The sequence below is a fragment of the Bombina bombina genome, chromosome 2 (assembly GCF_027579735.1).
Source record: "Bombina bombina isolate aBomBom1 chromosome 2, aBomBom1.pri, whole genome shotgun sequence".
Taxonomy (NCBI): Eukaryota; Metazoa; Chordata; class Amphibia; order Anura; family Bombinatoridae; genus Bombina; species Bombina bombina.
The window spans coordinates 1,020,191,657-1,020,204,011 of NC_069500.1; positions in this window are offsets into that span (position 1 = coordinate 1,020,191,657).

Sequence of the window (12,355 nt, forward strand, 5' to 3'; positions counted from 1 at the left end):
ATACTATAATCATATGTGAAATATTCTATTGCTAAATGTATTTTAAAATCAAGAATGTACGTTTATCTGCAGCTTGATTTTGGTTGACAAACCTGGGTTTTTATTGATGATAGGTGGATACCTTCAACAAACAATATTTATTGAATCCAATATTGCTTATCTGCCTTTAAGATTAAAATGTAGCAACATTAAAATTATAAGAGGAGTCAATGTTAAATAATTTGGAACACTTTGAACAGTGAAATCAATGATTGAAATAAACCATGTCAGTGTCCCTTTAATAAACAATAGATTCATTAATCCTTACATTCTTTGGATTAGACAATATTGATATATAATTCACATATTCACTGTTGGAGTTACTTTATAGATATAAGCATACTCTAACAGCACCATGATTACATATTTGTACTAATCAATTTGGTTTGGTATTGTGATCAATATGTGTTGTGTCCTAAACAAGATTACTGTACATTGCACAAATGGCTCAATGTGCCACATGTCTTTGTTTATATTTGTCAACAGCTGTTATTCAAAATGTGGTTTGTGTGTATTCTTTTAAGAACATTGCTCAATGGGTATATTTAGATATGCAATAGCATCGTATGAGATGAGTTTGATGTCTAATATAGTCAGAAATTAAACATATGTTCAATACATCATTTTTTACAGAATCCCCTTGATTCAATAAAGCATTTTTTTTTATAATGACTGCTCTATTCTTCACATTTTAAAGTTGATTATTCATATAAATCGATAAAGATGTGATTTAGTGATATCCCAAATGTGTTCACTAATATATATCTATATCATTCATAGAGAGAGTTGGTGTGGGGAGCCCAGAGGAATCCAGCAACGACGCAGAGATGCCCTTGCGGTCTTCTGGTAAGTCCATTGACTCATTTATATGTCATTGAAGGTGTATTGTTAATCAATATTATGAACATGATTCTGATGAAGCATAATATTTAAAACAAACATATAATTTACTCCTCTGATTATATATTCATTTTATTTGAATATTGAAAGATTAATAATTAAAACTTTCTTAGTCTACACCTTTGTTATTCAGAAGATGTATAGCATATGTTTTTTCCATGTTCATTTTTGACAACAATCATCAAGTGATACACACATGAGAAATCTTAAATGTTCAATGTACGGGGGGCGGAGCCAGCTTTCACTCAGGCAGGACGCACATTCTCAGAGCTCCTGAAATATCCCACAATTTTAAAGGATTTATTGCAAATTCTATTCATTTTTTGTTACCCGACTATGAAGATTCATGGAGAAGACCATCTCTGAGCTGCGTTGTGGGCATTTTTGCAGTACTGAATACCTGTGCAGACCCCGTTTCTAATTTCCCTGACACACAGCAACATGGCTGCGATCATCCTCAATCAGATATTGGGACTTCTAGAGAGCCACCACGCAGCGCTTCTAAACACAATTGAGGAGGCTTTCAAGCCCCACGATGCCTATATCACCACCCCAGAAATTTTGGCTGAATGCAAGAAAAGCCGCTCAGACATTGCAGATGAGCCGCAACAACCGCCATCTTGGATGGCAGAAGCAGAACACTTCTCACCGCGCCATGGGTTAGAAGGTTTAGAAGAACAGAGAGAAGCCAGCGCGGTGCTATCTATGAGCTCTTTCATTCTACTGCCCCGCATTTGTAAGAGTCCTACCTTACAGATGGACCCAGTCTTAGCAGCCTCGCACCCAGAAGCAAAGACGCGAGAGCAGGGGTGTCTGCAGAAAGACGCTTTGGCTACTACAGCTGCAGATGAGAGGCGGCAGGGATCACAAACAGCGCTGCTCTCCCCTTCCGCGGAAGCTCCTGCTCCTCTTCTGTTTTCTACAAAGTCTCTTATGCCAGCAGTCTGCTTTGAGATGATCCTCAGCAGACCTGTAGTCACCCAGAAGACAGACATACTTGCCCTGCGGACACGGAGGAAGGGTGTGGGCTAGAACTTTGAGCATTGGCTGGATCTTCCGAGCACAGCCACCCTACTCCTTACAAGTTCTGAGCTTGGAGGATTTGTGCAACTTACTAAATATTAACATTTACACATCAAGTTTGCTGCCCATGTTCCTCTAAATGCCAGTTTTGTACACATGTTTACTCCCATGTTATATGTTATAGAAGGGATAGATCTATATATATGTTTATACAAACTGCCCTATTCAGGACTTACCAGATTAATCTAAGACGGCTGTCACTTTCAGTGCTGCTTTAGTTCTTTGCATGCGCTGCATTAGAGACTTCCTACCAGAAAGCTACAAATTCAGTTATCCCATACAATGAGAGACATGGGCAGATTTTGCGATATGTTTAGTCTATGCAGACTCTGATATTTATAATTACTGTTTTAGGGATATGTTTGCAGCAGTTCTTTTGCATTTAATTGTATGCCTACAGTGCAGCACAGTTATCAATTGTAGTATGGAGGGCTGGTTATAGTCTAGCTCATATTTATATATGTCATCTGTCTACTATATCAGTTGGAGTCTATCTTTATGTTAAGGCATATCAAGATAAAAGTCTTTCCAAATTTCACATATGCTTATATGCCTAACATTATATTTTACCTTGCCATGGGACATAGGGCCCGTGTCCACGTGGCAAGGTTGACAATATGATAACTTATTTGAGGTGATATTGGTATTCCATCTGCAACTATTTATCCATAGTACTATGTCTAACTTTTATGAGATCCCCTAGAGATGAGAATTATACTCTTCTCCATATTTATTTCCTCATATCATATAGCAACATATCTAGAGGGAGTTGTGGGCCTCATCGCCAGCGGCCGAGGCGGTGTGGACCTATACCTCTTTTTAATCATGAACAGAGTGTAGTATAATCTTGCCCCCCCTCCCTATTGTGTGAGCGGAGGAAATAAAACCACAGGGTAATAGTTTTCAGGTGACTATGACATCTCCACCCTTCATAATTGAAGCTAATAATGGTATATCCCTAATGCACCAGGGGGCTCCCAAGGCTTGAGAAGAAATCTGGATGACTCTAGTATCTCCCAGTAAATCCCTCATAATAACCCATTTCCTGGTCTGGGTGTATACGTAACCTCTCAATACTGAACAGTTCTTTTTGCTCCCATACACACCTTGATGGAAGGTTTACCCCAGTCAGCAAATCAAGTTACCCACATACATATAAACTCAGCATTTTTAGTCTGTGGGCATCTTACTGAGTGCTCTCCTGATCTATTTCAAGGCATAGAGTATAAACTTACAACTTGCTAGTATGGTTATAGATACACTATGACGCATTGTTTTAATTTTGCAGCTTAACATAGTGCTTCTAGTGCAGGCAGGCCCTGCATTTCTATAATTACCACTTATGCCCTCCCTGTGTACTACATTACGAATAAGACCCATGCACTTCGCCAATTTTGTTAATACAGAATCCATGGCTCCCTTGATCTAGGTGTAATCTTAATCTATTATCTAATTATTATACCAATAACTTAGTACGCTATAATGACCACCTTCTCCCCATAATACCACCTCCCCCCCCACCATAATATGCCTCCTAATTCAGGAGGACTAACTACGCGGCCTCTCTAACTAGTACTGCAACCATCACTACTTTTTTGCTTGCAGCTTTTCATTTTCCCACAGTGTTGACTTTATCCCTCTTTTTTTTAGCATAATCAAAATGATCAGCTTCACTTACAAATTGAGTTAAAAGTTTTAAATCTAACAACTCTCCCAGTCTTAAACCTACTCAATTTAAAGTTCATCCTATTCATACCCCTTAAAAATGGTTTTACTGTATTATTAGTTACCAGCTGTAACATCATGAAAATGTAAAATCTGAGGTGAATGTTAAGGGATCCATAAGTGATCTCTCCTATTTTAGGTAGCCTTCTACAAATGTTAATTTTTCCTTTTCATGGTTTGAGGCCCAAGAGAGGCCTCATATTTTTGCAGAGAAGGTTTCGATTATCATTGGCATCTACCTACTTTGTCTTTCAATAGTACAATTGATATTATTAACCTTGGTTTTTGCAGCCTATAATGTATACTATATAAGATACCTTGTTATTGTTTCTCTTTGCAGGTGACTGTATATTGCTCAATTGTTTGACTTGTTTGCCGACATTTTTCCCTCAATAAAAATATTTAAAAAAAAAAAAATGTTCAATGTACTATGCTTGTATGAATTAAAAATTAATACAAACAATAAATTGAAAATCTGAATCATTGAGAATAACAAATCTAATGTCATTTGTATGCTCCATCAAAATGATGTAAATCATAACTTTGGGTGTGTATATCTTTAATGCAACATTGATGTGTGTCTTTGAGCAACAGTAACATATGTTATAATATCTGATCTTAACGTGTACACAACATGTTATGTTTTACAGAGATTGATTTAACATGTGGGACGGAGGAGGAAGAGACTCCCTTGAAGTCCGATGGTATGTGAAATATATCTAACATGTTTCCAACATGTTGCTTTATTGGAAATCATTTTTTTGAAGACATTCAAAGTCTACAGCTTTTGCACTTTAAAAAGGAATATTATTTGTCTGTTCAAATACACTACTGCCCCCTTTATATATCAGGCATCATTAAGATATGCTTGGATTTGTTTAAATATTTGGATTTGAAATTCATGCCATCATGATGTCACATGCATATTCTAGGCCAAACCACAATAATAATTTTATAATTGTACAGACAGTCATTGATATTCATCTGAGTGCCTATATGCATACCATATCCTCATGTCATCATTGTTTAGAAATTCAAATACACTTCTAAGTATATTGCAAACATAATCAAGTTGAAATGCGTTGATTTGATTTCATTATGTATGAGGTGTTAATATATTTATTATATTTATTTCAGATGGATCCTCCGCTTCTGGTCATCATTGTTCCTCCCCTGCCCAGTTCCCTGGCCAGCCCCCTGCCCAGTCCCCTGCCCAGCCCCCTGCCCAGTCCCCTGCCCAGCCCCCTGCCCAGCCCCCTGCCCAGCCCCCTGCCCCTCCCGGCCCTTCCCATTTGTCCTGTTCTATACCTCCAAAAAAACGCCCCTTCGTCCCCCTTCGCCGCTCTCCCCGTCTTTTGGCCCGTACAGCTACCCCAGCTGCCCTGCCCCCAACTCACCACTCCCCAGCTGTACGGGCTACCCCAGAGCAGCAGCCCATCCCTCCCCAACCCAATCCCATCCCTCCACAACCCAATCCCATCCCTCCCCCCTGTCTCAACCTTCATTGTCCTGGGTGTCGGATTGTCCTTCCCAGGCACAGCTGTAAGTATTATTCAAAATCAACATTATAAGATACTTAAAGGTACACTGAATGAAAAATTGTCAATTGCGATTCAAATAGAGCATGCAATGTTAATCAAATTTATAATTTACTACTCTTATCAATTATTCTTCATTCTCTTGCTATCTTTATTGAAACAAAGAAATGCCTATATTTTTTTTTATTCCAATAAAATATGGACATCTTTCTTTATTGTTGGATGAATGTATCCATCAATCAGCAGGGACAACCAAAGTTGATAACCAAAAATGGCCTGCCCGATAAACTTACATTCTTGCATTTAAAATATAGCTAGATAATTCTAACATTTAAAGAATACAAGTAAATTTTTTTTTTTTTTAAATGTCATGCTCTATCTGAATCAGTAACTAAAATATTTAGGTTTACTGTCCCTTTAATTTGATATCACTACATATACCAATCACCACTATTTGGATCCAACAATGTATGTACAAATGTTCATACATTATCTCTTGTATAACCCAGTGGGAATGTAATTTCTTCTGGTTGCTATGTTTACACAGCTTGTCCTCAATGCCAAAATGTTTAAGGATAGGTGTGCCTAACACAGTATAACAAAAATCTTTAAATTGCTAATGTAAGTACAATGTAAATCCTTTAACACGATTTTAGACACTCAAGCTGTAAAAGTGGATCATCAAAAACCAATTAAAGGGGACAACATGTTGGATTAAAATGTCCATTTAATGGTTTAGGTCTGTCTGAAGAACATATTTCATGTGTAAATAATCAATGTCAACAAATTAATTTAAAGAATGATTTGTCTTTATGATGACAATGTATCTTTGCTTTTGATTTTGTCTGTTGTGTAATTATCATTAATATTTGTTTTTTTCTTTATTTTAGGCTGTGACTCAACATGGCTCACGCTCGAAGGTCTAGCACGCATAGAGCAGGCCGTGTTGAGGAACGCAGCTGTCCTGAGAGGGATGGCCGACACCATGCAGGTCCAGCTACAGGTTCAGCATATGACTCTACATCAGATGAGGCAGTGGAACTCAATGCTTGAATCTGTAGCTGGACAGGCACAGGACGATGAAGGGGATGACCAGTAGGTGGAGGATCTGGAGATGCTCCAAGGGCGTTGATAAGAATCCTCCGTCCACATGTTGATGTTTGGTTTTATGGTTGCCATTTGGCCTTTTTTTCTGTTTATTGTTGTGCCTGTTGCACTCTTTTACCTTGTCATATGTCTCCAATGGGGCTATGCTGGCCCTTGGCAACTCTCTTCATGGACTGTGATGCACTCTGTTACCTTGTCATATGTCTCCAATGGGGCTATGCTGGCCCTTGGCAACTCTCTTCATGGACTGTGATGCACTCTGTTACCTTGTCATATGGCTCCAATGGGGCTATGCTGGCCCTTGGCAACTCTCTTCATGGACTGTGATGCACTCTGTTACCTTGTCATATGTCTCCAATGGGGCTATGCTGGCCCTTGGCAACTCTCTTCATGGACTGTGATGCACTCTGTTACCTTGTCAGATGTCTCCAATGGGGCTATGCTGGCCCTTGGCAACTCTCTTCATGGACTGTGATGCACTCTGTTACCTTGTCAGATGTCTCCAATGGGGCTATGCTGGCCCTTGGCAACTCTCTTCATGGACTGTGATGCACTCTGTTACCTTGTCATATGTCTCCAATGGGGCTATGCTGGCCCTTGGCAACTCTCTTCATGGACTGTGATGCACTCTGTTACCTTGTCATATGGCTCCAATGGGGCTATGCTGTCCCTTGGCAACTCTCTTCATGGACTGTGATGCACTCTGTTACCTTGTCATATGGCTTCAATGGGGCTATGCGGGCCCTTGGCAACTCTCTTCATGGACTGAGATGCACTCTGTTACCTTGTCAGATGTCTCCAATGGGGCTATGCTGGCCCTTGGCAACTCTCTTCATGGACTGTGATGCACTCTGTTACCTTGTCATATGGCTCCAATTTTCATGATCTTTACCAGATTATTTATAAATGTTGTTGATGTTTTCTGACATACTAATAAAAGACATGTCATTGCACGATTCTTTGTCCTCCTTATTCATGTCATTGATTGAAATCTCTAGTTTATCTTGTTGATCCTTAAAGGGACCTACCAAAAATAATGGTGTTTCCTGAATCATATATGTAATACAATTGTAAATGACTTTAAGATTAACATCTCCAATGTAATTTTAATTTTTGGCTTTATATATTTTTCTAAAAGCTTTATCATTGCATGATTTTGATTAGCATAGTAAATCTTTTATATATGTATATATAGATTTCAAATTTCACATCCATGTGTGTATTTATAAACTCTGCATGAATTGATGCACCTTTAACAAATGATCTGAGGATTGATCCAATGATATAATCCCTGTAAAGTGTTCATTTTATTGAAATAGTATTGTCTCTGTGTATCCTCTTTTTAAAAATAAAAATCATGTCCCTTTAAGTGATGGTGAGCACAATTGTTAATGAATGGATTTCCATTTCTAAAGCGTTTTTGTCCTTTTTACATGAACAAGGACATATAATCTTATTAATAAACAATCTTATTGTAATGTTGACAGCACATGTATTTCATTTTCAATTCTATCTTATTGTAAAAGTGTAACCAAATCAATCTCTGTGTGTAATGCGCATATTTTAGATGAGGAATATGTTTTTCCAAATATTGATAAAAAATACTTCTCCTCCCATATATGGCTATAGGTAGGCTGACCATATTTCAACTTGAATAAATGACACGTTTGATCAATACATGTGTCATTATTGTTATTCCAAAACAATCTAAACATATCTTAAAACATCAATGGCATATGTATTTCTCATGTGTATCTTTTAAATGTTAAAGATATACACCATAGCTATAGTTAAAGGGACAGTCAAGTCCGAAAAGATGATTCATGATTTCGTGACATTCCTAGATAACAATCTAGACACATACTAGTTACTAAAATATAAATACGTTTCTTAGTGATATGCCAAGCTGTCAACTGAGTCCATGTATTGGCTGCGTTTTTTCAGCGATCTCGGATGCGCCATGTTGCTTAAGACGTCACCTGCCAGGCTGTCCAATGATTCCTTGTATTGACTGACATTTTTACGCGATCAAGGATGCACCTTTTATTGGATGGCGTTTTAACACGATCAAGGATGCGCCTTTTTTTGGTTTGCGTTCTTACGTGATCAAGAATGTGCCTTTTATTGGATTGCGTTCTTACGTGATCAAGAATGTGCCTTTTATTGGATTGCGTTCTTACATGATCAAGGAAGCGCCATGTTAATTAAGACGTCACATGCAAAAGTAAAAAAACGTCTGATTGTATTACGTAGTCCCGCAATATTTGTTTGTGCACGTTAAACACATTTGTGAATGAAGCCAAGTTTAAAAACATGGCGAATATGGATTGTTTGCATCATGTTACATTGTTGACCCATAGCTGATAAAGACCACCACATTCTCTTTTGCTGGATGTGTCTGGTTGAATAAACGAACAAAAGCAAAATGTTTTCATGCATAAGATATTTCGAGGCAAGTGCAAATCTCTATAGTCCATGTTGTTTAATATGTTTGTCAACAATATGTTCCTTTTTATGAAAAATGACTCTTGTGTTTAATGTTAAAGATATCTAATTCATAAATATGCGCTATTGTGTTAGAATAAAGTAATCAATATGCATTTATCTTTATTATATGCTAAATATATGATGCCAACTTCTTCTAAATGTAATTTCGTTGTATATTTTATTAAAGGTTCATTAGACACTCACATTATAAATCAAAATATTTTATTTTGTCTCTAGTTAGATAGTCCATTGTTAAAAAATACACGTCTCATTTTGCTTCTGTTCAAATAAAATGTAAGTAATTTTCAGACTCCTCGCCAAGCCTCTAAGTTTCATGTGAGCACCATCTCCAGCTTTCTCCTGTTTGTGTAAAGGGTCTTTTCATATGTTAATGATGGGGTATTGTCTTGTTTTATGTTTGTAATGGGGGTTCATCTATATTTCCAATAGAGCTAACCCAATTTTCTTTGAAAGTGTTTAAAGCTTTGGAATATTGATATCAGTATATGTTAATCTTGTTGTTTCTAGTAGTGTCTATTACATACAGTTCTGTTAAAAATATAGTATACTGTCCCTTTAATGCAAATGTTTATTTTTGTATCATGTATGAGTTCCACATTGGTTAATCTCCAAATATATGATTGTTAGCATATTTTCACCCCCCACTCCTAAAAGGACTTTAAACCATATTCATTGTTAAAACAAATGTCTTTAAAAAAAAAAAAACACAATAATGTCTCTTTAAGAAAATAGACTTTATTTAACACGTCAATATAAATCTGTTTTCAATATTTATTGTTTGAACAAGTACATGTAGATATGCCAACAATCTGCAAATATATGTTAGCATATGTAATTTTGTTTAAGGGACAGTTTAGAAAACAAATCATGTTTTGCATTATTATAAAAGTCAATTTTGTAATATCAATGATATCCTAGGTTTCTCACCAATTAAACATTTGTCTGTGTTTATTTTAATTTGCTAGCTAAACCTATGAGGTTCGTGGGCTCATTTCTTAGAGCTTGAAGAGTGCATGTAATCATTATGCAATTTGACCACTAGAGGGCATTTGGATAGCATTTGTATATCTAAAACCTGGTGCTCATACAGCATATTTACCATGTATTGATCATTGATGTCTAAAATGTTGTTATGTCAGAACAACAAATAAGTGGTAATTTTTCATAGTCATAGATACAAGGGTAAGCACATAAGTCACACGTATTTCTCCATGTTTTGTTGTTTCCAACTTTATAATGCGTAATACAGTGTTTTCTTTGTAATCAATAATTTTCTGACTGTCCCTTTAAGCTGTGTTATTGGCATTCAAACAGTAATATGCCATCATGGATAATTGTAATGGTAATTTTGTTAGCAATTCGGGAAATAGTTTGGACATCAAATCACAGAAACCAATCAATATCATGAACAAGGATAGGTATGTGATGTGGTTTTCACACACTTATAACCCACACTCTGCAAACAATCTGCCTCCATGGACCCGGTCCCATAGAAGTAGATTATATACAGAGTGTGGTCCACAAGTGTATGAAAACCACATCATTACATACCTATCCATTACACATTAAATAAAAATAACATTAAACATGAAAACAAATACTTACTTCCTCTTCCTTCCCCTCTTCCCATGGGGCTGAGGCTCTGGGAGGGTCAACTGCCGACTCCGACGAGTTCTCATTGGATATGTTGTGGGAAGAGTGGAAGGAAGAGTACTGGGACGACCAAGGTGAGGAGGAGGAGATGGCCCGGCAGGAGGAGATGGCCTGGCAGGAGGAGATGGCCCGGCAGGAGAAGATGGCCCGGCAGGAGAAGATGGCCCGGCAGGAGAAGATGGCCCGGCAGGAGGCCCAGCAGCAGGAGGCCCAGCAGCAGGAGGCCCAGCAGCAGGAGACCCAGGACCAGGAGGCAGACCAGCAGGAGGCAGACCAGCATGCACCTCCCGGAAGAAATTAAACATCTCTTGTTGGAGATTAAAGGTTCTGTTTTGGCCTTCTTCTATTCGAGTAAGGATGTTTATTATTTGGTTTTGGTCTTCAATGATTTTGTTTTGTCCTTCAAGAATTCTAGTTCTGCCTTCTATATTTTGTATCCGGGAGTTACGCATCTGGTCAATGTAGTCTAGTAGAACCCGCACCTCCGCTATTTCCTCTTGTTGTGCTTGGCGGGGTGCCCGTGCACGGCGGGGTGCCCGTGCACGGCGGGGTGCCCGTGCACGGCGGGGTGCGGGTCCTTGAGGGGCCTCTGCTTCCGTGGCCTCTTCCTCTGGTTATGGGGCCTCTTCCTCTGCTTCTGTGGCTTCTTCGTCACGGGGGGCCTCTTCCCTCCGAGGTGGATATTCATCCCCACCACTCTCATCCCGGGGAAAAGGAGGAGCCTGTATTTGCTGTGCTGCCTCCTCCCCAGACTCTGTATATTTGAAAAAGAAAGAAATGTATATATTAGCATATTTCCAAATAAAGCTTTAAATGACTTAGCTTACGATACAATTACAAATGCAGCCTCATTAATCCACTTTGAAATCTAACAATCAAAACGATTTCCGCATTTTCTAAACCGTGTTTGTGATATCTCTGGTCAATCTGAATGTTTTAGCGTTTGTTTTCAGTCTGTTTAAATGCACACCTAACCTATAGCCTAGATACTGATGTAACCGCAAAGTAATTGTGAATGCGTGTAAACAACGTTATAGCATTAATCTGATCCTTAAAGGGACATGAAACCCAATGTTTTATCTTTCATGATTTAGAAGCATACAATTATAATCAACTTTCTAATGTACTTTTCTTATCTAATTAGCTTCATTCTCTGGATATTCTTTGCTGAAAAGCATATCTAAATATGCTTAGAAGATGCTGATTGGTAGCTGAATATAGCTACCTCCTGTGATTGGTTCACCGTGTGCATGGCTATTTCTTCATTAAAGTATATCTAAAGAATGAATCAAATTAGGTAATATAAGTAAATTTGAATGTTTTGTCAAATTGTATTCTCTACCTCAATCATGAAAGTAAAGGTTTGCGTATAGTGTCCCTTGAAATACATTCGTATGTGAATTTATTCTTGAATGAGCTTACCGTCAGATGAGAATGGCAGGTTCCCGGTATCAATTCCTCCGATACCGACTACATCCACCTCGGAGATGCTGGGACGCAACATTTCCTCCCATCGGCAGTAATCGATTTCCAGTGCAGGGCTGCCACCGGTTCCTGCGGCATGTCGGGCCTCTAGGCTTAACTTTTTCTTAAGATCCATCTTGCAGTCCCGGTATCGATGTTTAATAGAGTCCATATCTCTGTTCCGGCCACCCACTGCATTGACTGCATTCCTTATCTCATGCCAGAGCTTCCTCTTCTCAGTCGGGGTGGTCTTCTGATGCTGCAGCCTCCTATACCTGGCCATATAGGCTTCTACGAGGGCCTCCTTCTCCTCCATCGAAAACCTTGCCTCCCTAGTC